The 12,538-nt window shown below is 30.8% G+C and overlaps 1 protein-coding gene across 1 annotated transcript in view; it reads left to right on the top strand.

Annotated features, from left to right (window-relative positions):
• LOC128665768 (uncharacterized) overlaps positions 1-12,538 on the top strand; it is a gene marked incomplete in the record, with an annotated part of 268,831 nt that overhangs the window by 113,232 nt on the left and 143,061 nt on the right. Inside the window, 1 exon segment of the mRNA XM_053719962.1 lies at positions 447-516.

Raw genomic sequence — 12,538 nt, forward strand, 5'->3', positions numbered from 1 at the left:
GAGCTGTGATCTGATATACAACAAGGATGCCGTTTTGGTATAGAGAACCTGAGAACGACTGAGCTGTGTGCCCAGGATTGCGTTCATTTTGACCAATTAGGCGATCACTTGAAGTTGTGTTTCTTTTGAGGTCTATAACAGGATATTTTAGTAAAATGTTTAGAAATTTGAATTCCCTAAGACAGGGGACAACAAATTTATTTAAAATTAAGGAGCTGACAGTTGTATTGGTATATAAATATATGAAGAATAACCCAAACAAATTAGAGGGTAACATTCTAGGAGCCAGTGGCTTCCTGGCACCCGGGTTTGTCAAGCCCCTACCCTAAGATTTGCTTCAGGAGCCCTTTGGCAACAAGTGTAGAGAAGTGTAATATTTTTGTGCTATCTCAATAAATATGCTAATTAACGCAACATAATAACATTTTATTTCGTATTTCCCACAGGCAACAGTGACATTCTCTCAGTGAATAAAAAACCTGGATATATTTTTCTTATGGATTGTACGGAACTAAGGTGAGTGACTTTGTTTTATTGTAATTTTCATTTTAAATTTCCCACAAAACATTTAATTGTGCATAATAAAAGCAACTGTGTACTGCGCTACCTTTTTTCACCCTGTAATTTACCTCTCACTTTCACAGAGAGTCTTGAGTGCATCTTGACCCTGCAACATGCTGTACAGTGCTTGAATCATCAGTGCACAACCTCATTTATATCTCTCATTAAAGGGACATGAAACCCAATGTTTTTCTTTCATGATTCAGACAGATAAATAGATAATACAATATTTATAAGGTTTCCAATTGACTACTATTATAACATTTGCTTTGTTCTTTTGCTATTCTTTGTTGAAGAGATATTCAGATAGGTAGCATGCACGTCTGCAGCAGTACATGACAGGAAATAGTGCTGCCTTATAGTGCTCTTGCCATATAGTACTGCAGGCACGTGCACACTCCTGAACTTACCTTCCTGCTTTTCAACAAAGAATTACAAGAAAAATTAGAAAATGTGATAATAGAAGTAAATTAGAAAGTTGTAACATTTATTGTGTGTGCAGACTTTTGTAATGCAGCACTTAATTACTTATATATACTGTGCATATATAAACATTATTGTGTGTGCAGACCTTAAGTAATGCAGCACTTAATTACTGATATATACTGTGCATATATAAACATTTATTGTGTGTGCAGACCTTATGTAATGCGGCACTTAATTACTGATATATACTGTGCATATATAAACATTTATTGTGTGTGCAGACCTTATGTAATGTGGCACTTAATTACTGATATATACTGTGCATATATAAACATTTATTGTGTGTGCAGACCTTATGTAATGCAGCACTTAATTACTGATATATACTGTGCATATATAAACATTTATTGTGTGTGCAGACCTTATGTAATGCAGCACTTAATTACTGATATATACTGTGCATATATAAACATTATTGTGTGTGCAGACCTTATGTAATGCAGCACTTAATTACTGATATATACTGTGCATATATAAACATTTATTGTGTGTGCAGACCTTATGTAATGCGGCACTTAATTACTGATATATATACTGTGCATGTATAAACATTTATTGTGTGTGCAGACCTTATGTAATGTGGCACTTAATTACTGATATATATTGTGCATATATAAACATTTATTGTGTGTGCAGACCTTATGTAATGCGGCACTTAATTACTGATATATACTGTGCATATATAAACATTTATTGTGTGTGCAGACCTTATGTAATGTGGCACTTAATTACTGATATATACTGTGCATATATAAACATTTATTGTGTGTGCAGACCTTATGTAATGCAGCACTTAATTACTGATATATACTGTGCATATATAAACATTTATTGTGTGTGCAGACCTTATGTAATGCAGCACTTAATTACTGATATATACTGTGCATATATAAACATTTATTGTGTGTGCAGACCTTATGTAATGCAGCACTTAATTACTGATATATACTGTGCATATATAAACATTTATTGTGTGTGCAGACCTTATGTAATGTAGCACTTAATTACTGATATATACTGTGCATATATAAACATTTATTGTGTGTGCAGACCTTATGTAATGTAGCACTTAATTACTGATATATACTGTGCATATATAAACATTTATTGTGTGTGCAGACATTATCTAATGTGGCACTTAGTTACTGATATATACTGTGCATATATAAACATTTATTGTGTGTGCAGAGCTTTGTAATGCAGCACTTAATTACTGATATATAATGTGTATATATAAACATTTATTGTGTGTGCAGATCTTATGTAATGCAGCACTTAATTACTGATATATATTGTGCATATATAAACATTTATTGTGTGTGCAGACTTTTGTAATGCGGCACTTAATTACTGATATATATTGTGCATGTATAAACATTTATTGTGTGTGCAGACCTTATGTAATGCAGCACTTAATTACTGATATATACTGTGCATATATAAACATTTATTGTGTGTGCAGACCTTATGTAATGCAGCACTTAATTACTGATATATACTGTGCATATATAAACATTTATTGTGTGTGCAGACTTTATGTAATGCAGCACTTAATTACTGATATATACTGTTCATATATAAACATTTATTGTATGTGACCTTTTGTAATGCAGCACCTAATTACTGATATGTACTGTGCATATATAAACATTTATTGTGTGTGCAGACCTTTTGTAATGCAGCACCTAATTACTGATATATACTGTGCATATATAAACATTTATTGTGTGTGCAGACCTTATGTAATGCAGCACTTAATTACTGATATATACTGTGCATATATAAACATTTATTGTGTGTGCAGACCTTATGTAATGCAGCACTCAATTACTGATATATACTGTGCATATATAAACATTTATTGTGTGTGCAGACCTTATGTAATGCAGCACTTAATTACTGATATATACTGTGCATATATAAACATTTATTGTGTGTGCAGACCTTATGTAATGTAGCACTTAATTACTGATATAAACTGTGCATATATAAACATTTATTGTGTGTGCAGACCTTATGTAATGCAGCACTTAATTACTGATATATACTGTGCATATATAAACATTTATTGTGTGTGCAGACCTTTTGTAATGTAGCACTTAATTACTGATATATACTGTGCATATATAAACATTTATTGTGTGTGCAGACCTTATGTAATGCAGCACTTAATTACTGATATATACTGTGCATATATAAACATTTATTGTGTGTGCAGACCTTATGTAATGTAGCACTTAATTACTGATATATACTGTGCATATATAAACATTTATTGTGTGTGGAGACCTTATGTAATGCAGCACTTAATTACTGATATATACTGTGCATATATAAATATTTATTGTGTGTGCAGACCTTAGGTAATGCAGCACTTAATTACTGATATATACTGTGCATATATAAACATTATTGTGTGTGCAGACCTTATGTAATGCAGCACTTAATTACTGATATATACTGTGCATATATAAACATTTATTGTGTGTGCAGACCTTATGTAATGCGGCACTTAATTACTGATATATACTGTGCATATATAAACATTTATTGTGTGTGCAGACCTTATGTAATGTGGCACTTAATTACTGATATATACTGTGCATATATAAACATTTATTGTGTGTGCAGACCTTATGTAATGCAGCACTTAATTACTGATATATACTGTGCATATATAAACATTTATTGTGTGTGCAGACCTTATGTAATGTGCACTTAATTACTGATATATACTGTGCATATATAAACATTTATTGTGTGTGCAGACCTTTTGTAATGCAGCACTTAATTACTGATATATACTGTGCATATATAAACATTTATTGTGTGTGCAGACCTTATGTAATGTAGCACTTAATTACTGATATATACTGTGCATATATAAACATTTATTGTGTGTGCAGACCTTATGTAATGTAGCACTTAATTACTGATATATACTGTGCATATATAAACATTTATTGTGTGTGCAGACATTATCTAATGTGGCACTTAGTTACTGATATATACTGTGCATATATAAACATTTATTGTGTGTGCAGAGCTTTGTAATGCAGCACTTAATTACTGATATATAATGTGCATATATAAACATTTATTGTGTGTGCAGACTTTATGTAATGCAGCACTTAATTACTGATATATACTGTTCATATATAAACATTTATTGTATGTGCAGACCTTTCGTAATGCAGCACCTAATTACTGATATGTACTGTGCATATATAAACATTTATTGTGTGTGCAGACCTTTTGTAATGCAGCACCTAATTACTGATATATACTATGCGTATATAAACATTTATTGTGTGTGCAGACCTTATGTAATGCAGCACTTAATTACTGATATATACTGTGTATATATAAACATTTATTGTGTGTGCAGACCTTATGTAATGCAGCACTTAATTACTGATATATACTGTGCATATATAAATATTTATTGTGTGTGCAGACCTTAGGTAATGCAGCACTTAATTACTCATATATACTGTGCATATATAAACATTATTGTGTGTGCAGACCTTAAGTAATGCAGCACTTAATTACTGATATATACTGTGCATATATAAACATTTATTGTGTGTGCAGACCTTATGTAATGCGGCACTTAATTACTGATATATACTGTGCATATATAAACATTTATTGTGTGTGCAGACCTTATGTAATGCAGCACTTAATTACTGATATATACTGTGCATATATAAACATTTATTGTGTGTGCAGACCTTATGTAATGCAGCACTTAATTACTGATATATACTGTGCATATATAAACATTATTGTGTGTGCAGACCTTATGTAATGCAGCACTTAATTACTGATATATACTGTGCATATATAAACATTTATTGTGTGTGCAGACCTTATGTAATGCGGCACTTAATTACTGATATATACTGTGCATATATAAACATGTATTGTGTGTGCAGACCTTATGTAATGTGGCACTTAATTACTGATATATACTGTGCATATATAAACATTTATTGTGTGTGCAGACCTTATGTAATGCGGCACTTAATTACTGATATATACTGTGCATATATAAACATTTATTGTGTGTGCAGACCTTATGTAATGTGGCACTTAATTACTGATATATACTGTGCATATATAAACATTTATTGTGTGTGCAGACCTTATGTAATGCAGCACTTAATTACTGATATATACTGTGCATATATAAACATTTATTGTGTGTGCAGACCTTATGTAATGCAGCACTTAATTACTGATATATACTGTGCATATATAAACATTTATTGTGTGTGCAGACCTTATGTAATGCAGCACTTAATTACTGATATATACTGTGCATATATAAACATTTATTGTGTGTGCAGACCTTATGTAATGTAGCACTTAATTACTGATATATACTGTGCATATATAAACAGTTATTGTGTGTGCAGACCTTATATAATGCGGCACTTAATTACTGATATATACTGTGCATATATAAACATTTATTGTGTGTGCAGACCTTATGTAATGCAGCACCTAATTACTGATATATACTGTGCACATATAAACAGTTATTGTGTGTGCAGACCTTAAGTAATGTGGCACTTAGTTACTGATATATACTGTGCATATATAAACATTTATTGTGTGTGCAGACCTTATGTAATGTGGCACTTAGTTACTGATATATACTGTGCATATATAAACATTTATTGTGTGTGCAGACCTTATGTAATGTGTCACTTAATTACCGATATATACTGTGCATATATAAACATTTATTGTGTGTGCAGACCTTATGTAATGCAGCACTTAATTACTGATCTATACTGTGCATATATAAACATTTATTGTGTGTGCAGACATTATGTAATGCAGCACTTAATTACTTATATATACTGTGCATATATAAACATGTATTGTGTGTGCAGACATTATGTAATACGACACTTAATTACTGATATATACTGTGCATATATAAACATGTATTGTGTGTGCAGACCTTATGTAATGCGGCACTTAATTACTGATATATACTGTGCATATATAAACATGTATTGTGTGTGCAGACATTATGTAATACGACACTTAATTACTGATATATACTGTGCATATATAAACATTTATTGTGTGTGCAGACCTTATGTAATGCAGCACTTAATTACTGATATATACTGTGCATATATAAACAGTTATTGTGTGTGCAGACCTTATGTAATGCAGCATTTAATTACTGATATATACTGTGCATATATAAACATTTATTGTGTGTGCAGACCTTATGTAATGCAGCATTTAATTACTAATATATACTGTGCATATATAAGCCGTTATTGTGTGTGCAAACCGTATGTAATGTAGCACTTAATTACTGATATATACTGTGCATATATAAACATTTATTGTGCGCGCAGACCTTATGTAATGTAGCACTTAATTACTGATATATACTGTGCATATATAAACATTTATTGTGTGTGCAGACCTTATGTAATGCAGCACGTAATTACTGATATATACTGTGCATATATAAACATTTATTGTGTGTGCAGACCTTATGTAATGCAGCACTTAATTACTGATATATACTGTGCATATATAAACATTTATTGTGTGTGCAGACCTTATGTAATGTGCACTTAATTACTGATATATGCTGTGCATATATAAACATTTATTGTGTGTGCAGACCTTATGTAATGCAGCACGTAATTACTGATATATACTGTGCATATATAAACATTTATTGTGTGTGCAGCACCTTATGTAATGCAGCACTTAATTACTAATATATACTGTGCATATATAAACATTTATTGTGTGTTGCAGACCTTATGTAATGTGCACTTAATTACTGATATATACTGTGCATATATAAACATTTGTTGTGTGTGCAGACCTTATGTAATGCAGCACTTATACTGTGCATATATAAACATTTATTGTGTGTGCAGACCTTATGTAATGCTGCACTTAATACTGACACAATACTGTGCATATATAAACATTTATTGTGTGTGCTGACCTTATGTAATACAGCACTTAATTACTGATATATACTGTGCATATATAAACATTTATTGTGTGTGCAGACCTTATGTAATGTATCACTTAATTACTGATATATAATGTGCATATATAAACATTTATTGTGTGTGCAGGACATTTTGTAATACGGCACTTAATTACAGATATATACTGTGCATATATAAAAATGTATTGTGTGTGCAGACCTTATGTAATGCGGCACTTATTCTGTGCATATATAAACATTTTATTTTGTGTGCAGACCTTATGTAATGCAGCACTTAATTACTGATATATACTGTACATATATAAACATTTGTGTGTGCAGACCTTATGTAATGCAGCACTTAATTACTGATATATACAGTGCATTTATAAACATTTATTGTGTGTGCAGACCTTCTGTAATGCAGCATTTAATAACTGATATATACTGTGCATATATAAAAATGTATTGTGTGTGCAGACATTTCGTAATTCAGTACTTAATTACTGATATATACTGTGCATATATAAACATTTATTGTGTGTGCAGACCGTTTGTAATGCAGCACTTAATTACTGATATATACTGTGCATATATAAACATTTATTGTGTGTAGACCTTATGTAATGCTGCACGTAATTACGGATATATACTGTGCATATATAAACATTTATTGTGTGTGCAGACCTTATGTAATGTGCACTTAATTACTGATATATACTGTGCATATATAAACATTTATTGTGTGTGCAGACATTATGTAATGTGTCACTTAATTACTGATATATACTGTGCATATATAAACATTTATAGTGTGTGCAGACCTTATGTAATGTGTCACTTAATTACTGATATATACTGTGCATATATAAATATTTATTGTGTGTGCAGACCTTATGTAATGTGCACTTAATTACTGATATATACTGTGCATATATAAACATTTGTGTGTACAGACCTTATGTAATGCTGCACTTAATTACTGATATATACTGTACATATATAAACATTTATTGTGTGTGCAGACCTTATGTAATGCTGCACTTAATTACTGATATATACTGTGCATATATAAACATTTATTGTGTGTGCAGACCTTATGTAATGTGCACTTAATTACTGATATATACTGTGCATATATAAACATTTATTGTGTGTGCAGACCTTATGTAATGTAGCACTTAATTACTGATATATACTGTGCATATATAAACATGTATTGTGTGTGCAGACCTTATGTAATGTGGCACTTAATTACTGATATATACTGTGCATATATAAACATGTATTGTGTGTGCAGACCTTATGTAATGCTGCACTTAATTACTGATATATACTGTGCATATATAAACATTTATTGTGTGTGCAGACCTTTTGTAATGCAGCACTTAATTACTGATATATACTGTGCATATATAAACATTTATTGTGTGTGCAGACCTTAAGTAATGCAGCACTTAATTACTGACATTTACTGTGCATATATAAACATTTATTGTGTGTGCAGACCTTATGTAATACAGCACTTAATTATTGATATATACTGTGCATATATAAACATTTATTGTGTGTGCAGACCTTATGTAATGTATCACTTAATTACTGATATATAATGTGCATATATAAACATTTATTGTGTGTGCAGACATTTTGTAATACGGCACTTAATTACTGATATATACTGTGCATATATAATAATGTATTGTGTGTGCAGACCTTATGTAATGTGGCACGTATTCTTTGCATATATAAACATTATATTGTGTGTGCAGACCTTTGTAATGCTTCACTTAATGACTGATATATACTGTACATATATAAACATTTGTGTGTGCAGACCTTATGTAATGCAGGCACTTAATTACTGATATATACAGTGCATTTATAAACATTTATTGTGTGCGCAGACCTTCTGTAATGCAGCACTTAATAACTGATATATACTGTGCATATATAAAAATGTATTGGTGTGTGCAGACATTATGTAATTCAGTACTTAATTACTGATATATACTGTGCATATATAAACATTTATTGTGTGTACAGACCTTATATAATGCGGCACTTAATTACTGAGATATACTGTGCATATATAAACATTATTGTGTGTGCAGACCTTATGTAATGCAGCCACCTAATTACTGATATATACTGTGCACATATAAACAGTTATTGTGTGTGCAGACCTTATGTAATGTGGCACTTAGTTACTGATATATACTGTGCATATATAAACATTTATTGTGTGTGCAGACCTTATGTAATGTGGCACTTAGTTACTGATATATACTGTGCATATATAAACATTTATTGTGTGTGCAGACCTTATGTAATGTGTCACTTAATTACCGATATATACTGTGCATATATAAACATTTATTGTGTGTGCAGACCTTATGTAATGCAGCACTTAATTACTGATCTATACTGTGCATATATAAACATTTATTGTGTGTGCAGACATTATGTAATGCAGCACTTAATTACTTATATATACCTGTGCATATATAAACATGTATTGTGTGTGCAGACATTATGTAATACGACACTTAATTACTGATATATACTGGTGCATATATAAACATGTATTGTGTGTGCAGACCTTATGTAATTGCGGCACTTAATTACTGATATATACTGTGCATATATAAACATGTATTGTGTGTGCAGACATTATGTAATACGACACTTAATTACTGATATATACTGTGCATATATAAACATTATTGTGTGTGCAGACCTTATGTATTGCAGCACTTAATTACTGATATATACTGTGCATATATAAACAGTTATTGTGTGTGCAGACCTTATGTAATGCAGCATTTAATTACTGATATATACTGTGCATATATAAACATTTAATTGTGTGTGCAGACCTTATGTAATGCAGCATTTAATTACTAATATATACTGTGCATATATAAGCCGTTATTGTGTGTGCAAACCGTATGTAATGTAGCACTTAATTACTGATATATACTGTGCATATATAAACATTTATTGTGCGCGCAGACCTTATGTAATGTAGCACTTAATTACTGATATATACTGTGCATATATAAACATTTATTGTGTGTGCAGACCTTATGTAATGCAGCACGTAATTACTGATATATACTGTGCATATATAAACATTTATTGTGTGTGCAGACCTTATGTAATGCAGCACTTAATTACTGATATATACTGTGCATATATAAACATTTATTGTGTGTGCAGACCTTATGTAATGTGCACTTAATTACTGATATATGCTGTGCATATATAAACATTTATTGTGTGTGCAGACCTTATGTAATGCAGCACGTAATTACTGATATATACTGTGCATATATAAACATTTATTGTGTGTGCAGACCTTATGTAATGCAGCACTTAATTACTAATATATACTGTGCATATATAAACATTTATTGTGTGTGCAGACCTTATGTAATGTGCACTTAATTACTGATATATACTGTGCATATATAAACATTTGTTGTGTGTGCAGACCTTATGTAATGCAGCACTTATACTGTGCATATATAAACATTTATTGTGTGTGCAGACCTTATGTAATGCAGCACTTAATTACTGACACATACTGTGCATATATAAACATTTATTGTGTGTGCAGACCTTATGTAATACAGCACTTAATTACTGATATATACTGTGCATATATAAACATTTATTGTGTGTGCAGACCTTATGTAATGTATCACTTAATTACTGATATATAATGTGCATATATAAACATTTATTGTGTGTGCAGACATTTTGTAATACGGCACTTAATTACAGATATATACTGTGCATATATAAAAATGTATTGTGTGTGCAGACCTTATGTAATGCGGCACTTATTCTGTGCATATATAAACATTTTATTTTGTGTGCAGACCTTATGTAATGCAGCACTTAATTACTGATATATACTGTACATATATAAACATTTGTGTGTGCAGACCTTATGTAATGCAGCACTTAATTACTGATATATACAGTGCATTTATAAACATTTATTGTGTGTGCAGACCTTCTGTAATGCAGCATTTAATAACTGATATATACTGTGCATATATAAAAATGTATTGTGTGTGCAGACATTTCGTAATTCAGTACTTAATTACTGATATATACTGTGCATATATAAACATTTATTGTGTGTGCAGACCGTTTGTAATGCAGCACTTAATTACTGATATATACTGTGCATATATAAACATTTATTGTGTGTAGACCTTATGTAATGCTGCACGTAATTACGGATATATACTGTGCATATATAAACATTTATTGTGTGTGCAGACCTTATGTAATGTGCACTTAATTACTGATATATACTGTGCATATATAAACATTTATTGTGTGTGCAGACATTATGTAATGTGTCACTTAATTACTGATATATACTGTGCATATATAAACATTTATAGTGTGTGCAGACCTTATGTAATGTGTCACTTAATTACTGATATATACTGTGCATATATAAATATTTATTGTGTGTGCAGACCTTATGTAATGTGCACTTAATTACTGATATATACTGTGCATATATAAACATTTGTGTGTACAGACCTTATGTAATGCTGCACTTAATTACTGATATATACTGTACATATATAAACATTTATTGTGTGTGCAGACCTTATGTAATGCTGCACTTAATTACTGATATATACTGTGCATATATAAACATTTATTGTGTGTGCAGACCTTATGTAATGTGCACTTAATTACTGATATATACTGTGCATATATAAACATTTATTGTGTGTGCAGACCTTATGTAATGTAGCACTTAATTACTGATATATACTGTGCATATATAAACATGTATTGTGTGTGCAGACCTTATGTAATGTGGCACTTAATTACTGATATATACTGTGCATATATAAACATGTATTGTGTGTGCAGACCTTATGTAATGCTGCACTTAATTACTGATATATACTGTGCATATATAAACATTTATTGTGTGTGCAGACCATTTGTAATGCAGCACTTAATTACTGATATATAATGTGCATATATAAACATTTATTGTGTGTGCAGACCTTAAGTAATGCAGCACTTAATTACTGACATTTACTGTGCATATATAAACATTTATTGTGTGTGCAGACCTTATGTAATACAGCACTTAATTATTGATATATACTGTGCATATATAAACATTTATTGTGTGTGCAGACCTTATGTAATGTATCACTTAATTACTGATATATAATGTGCATATATAAACATTTATTGTGTGTGCAGACATTTTGTAATACGGCACTTAATTACAGATATATACTGTGCATATATAATAATGTATTGTGTGTGCAGACCTTATGTAATGTGGCACGTATTCTTTGCATATATAAACATTTTATTTTGTGTGCAGACCTTATGTAATGCTTCACTTAATGACTGATATATACTGTACATATATAAACATTTGTGTGTGCAGACCTTATGTAATGCAGCACTTAATTACTGATATATACAGTGCATTTATAAACATTT

The sequence above is a fragment of the Bombina bombina genome, chromosome 7 (assembly GCF_027579735.1).
Source record: "Bombina bombina isolate aBomBom1 chromosome 7, aBomBom1.pri, whole genome shotgun sequence".
In the NCBI taxonomy this organism is placed as follows: Eukaryota; Metazoa; Chordata; class Amphibia; order Anura; family Bombinatoridae; genus Bombina; species Bombina bombina.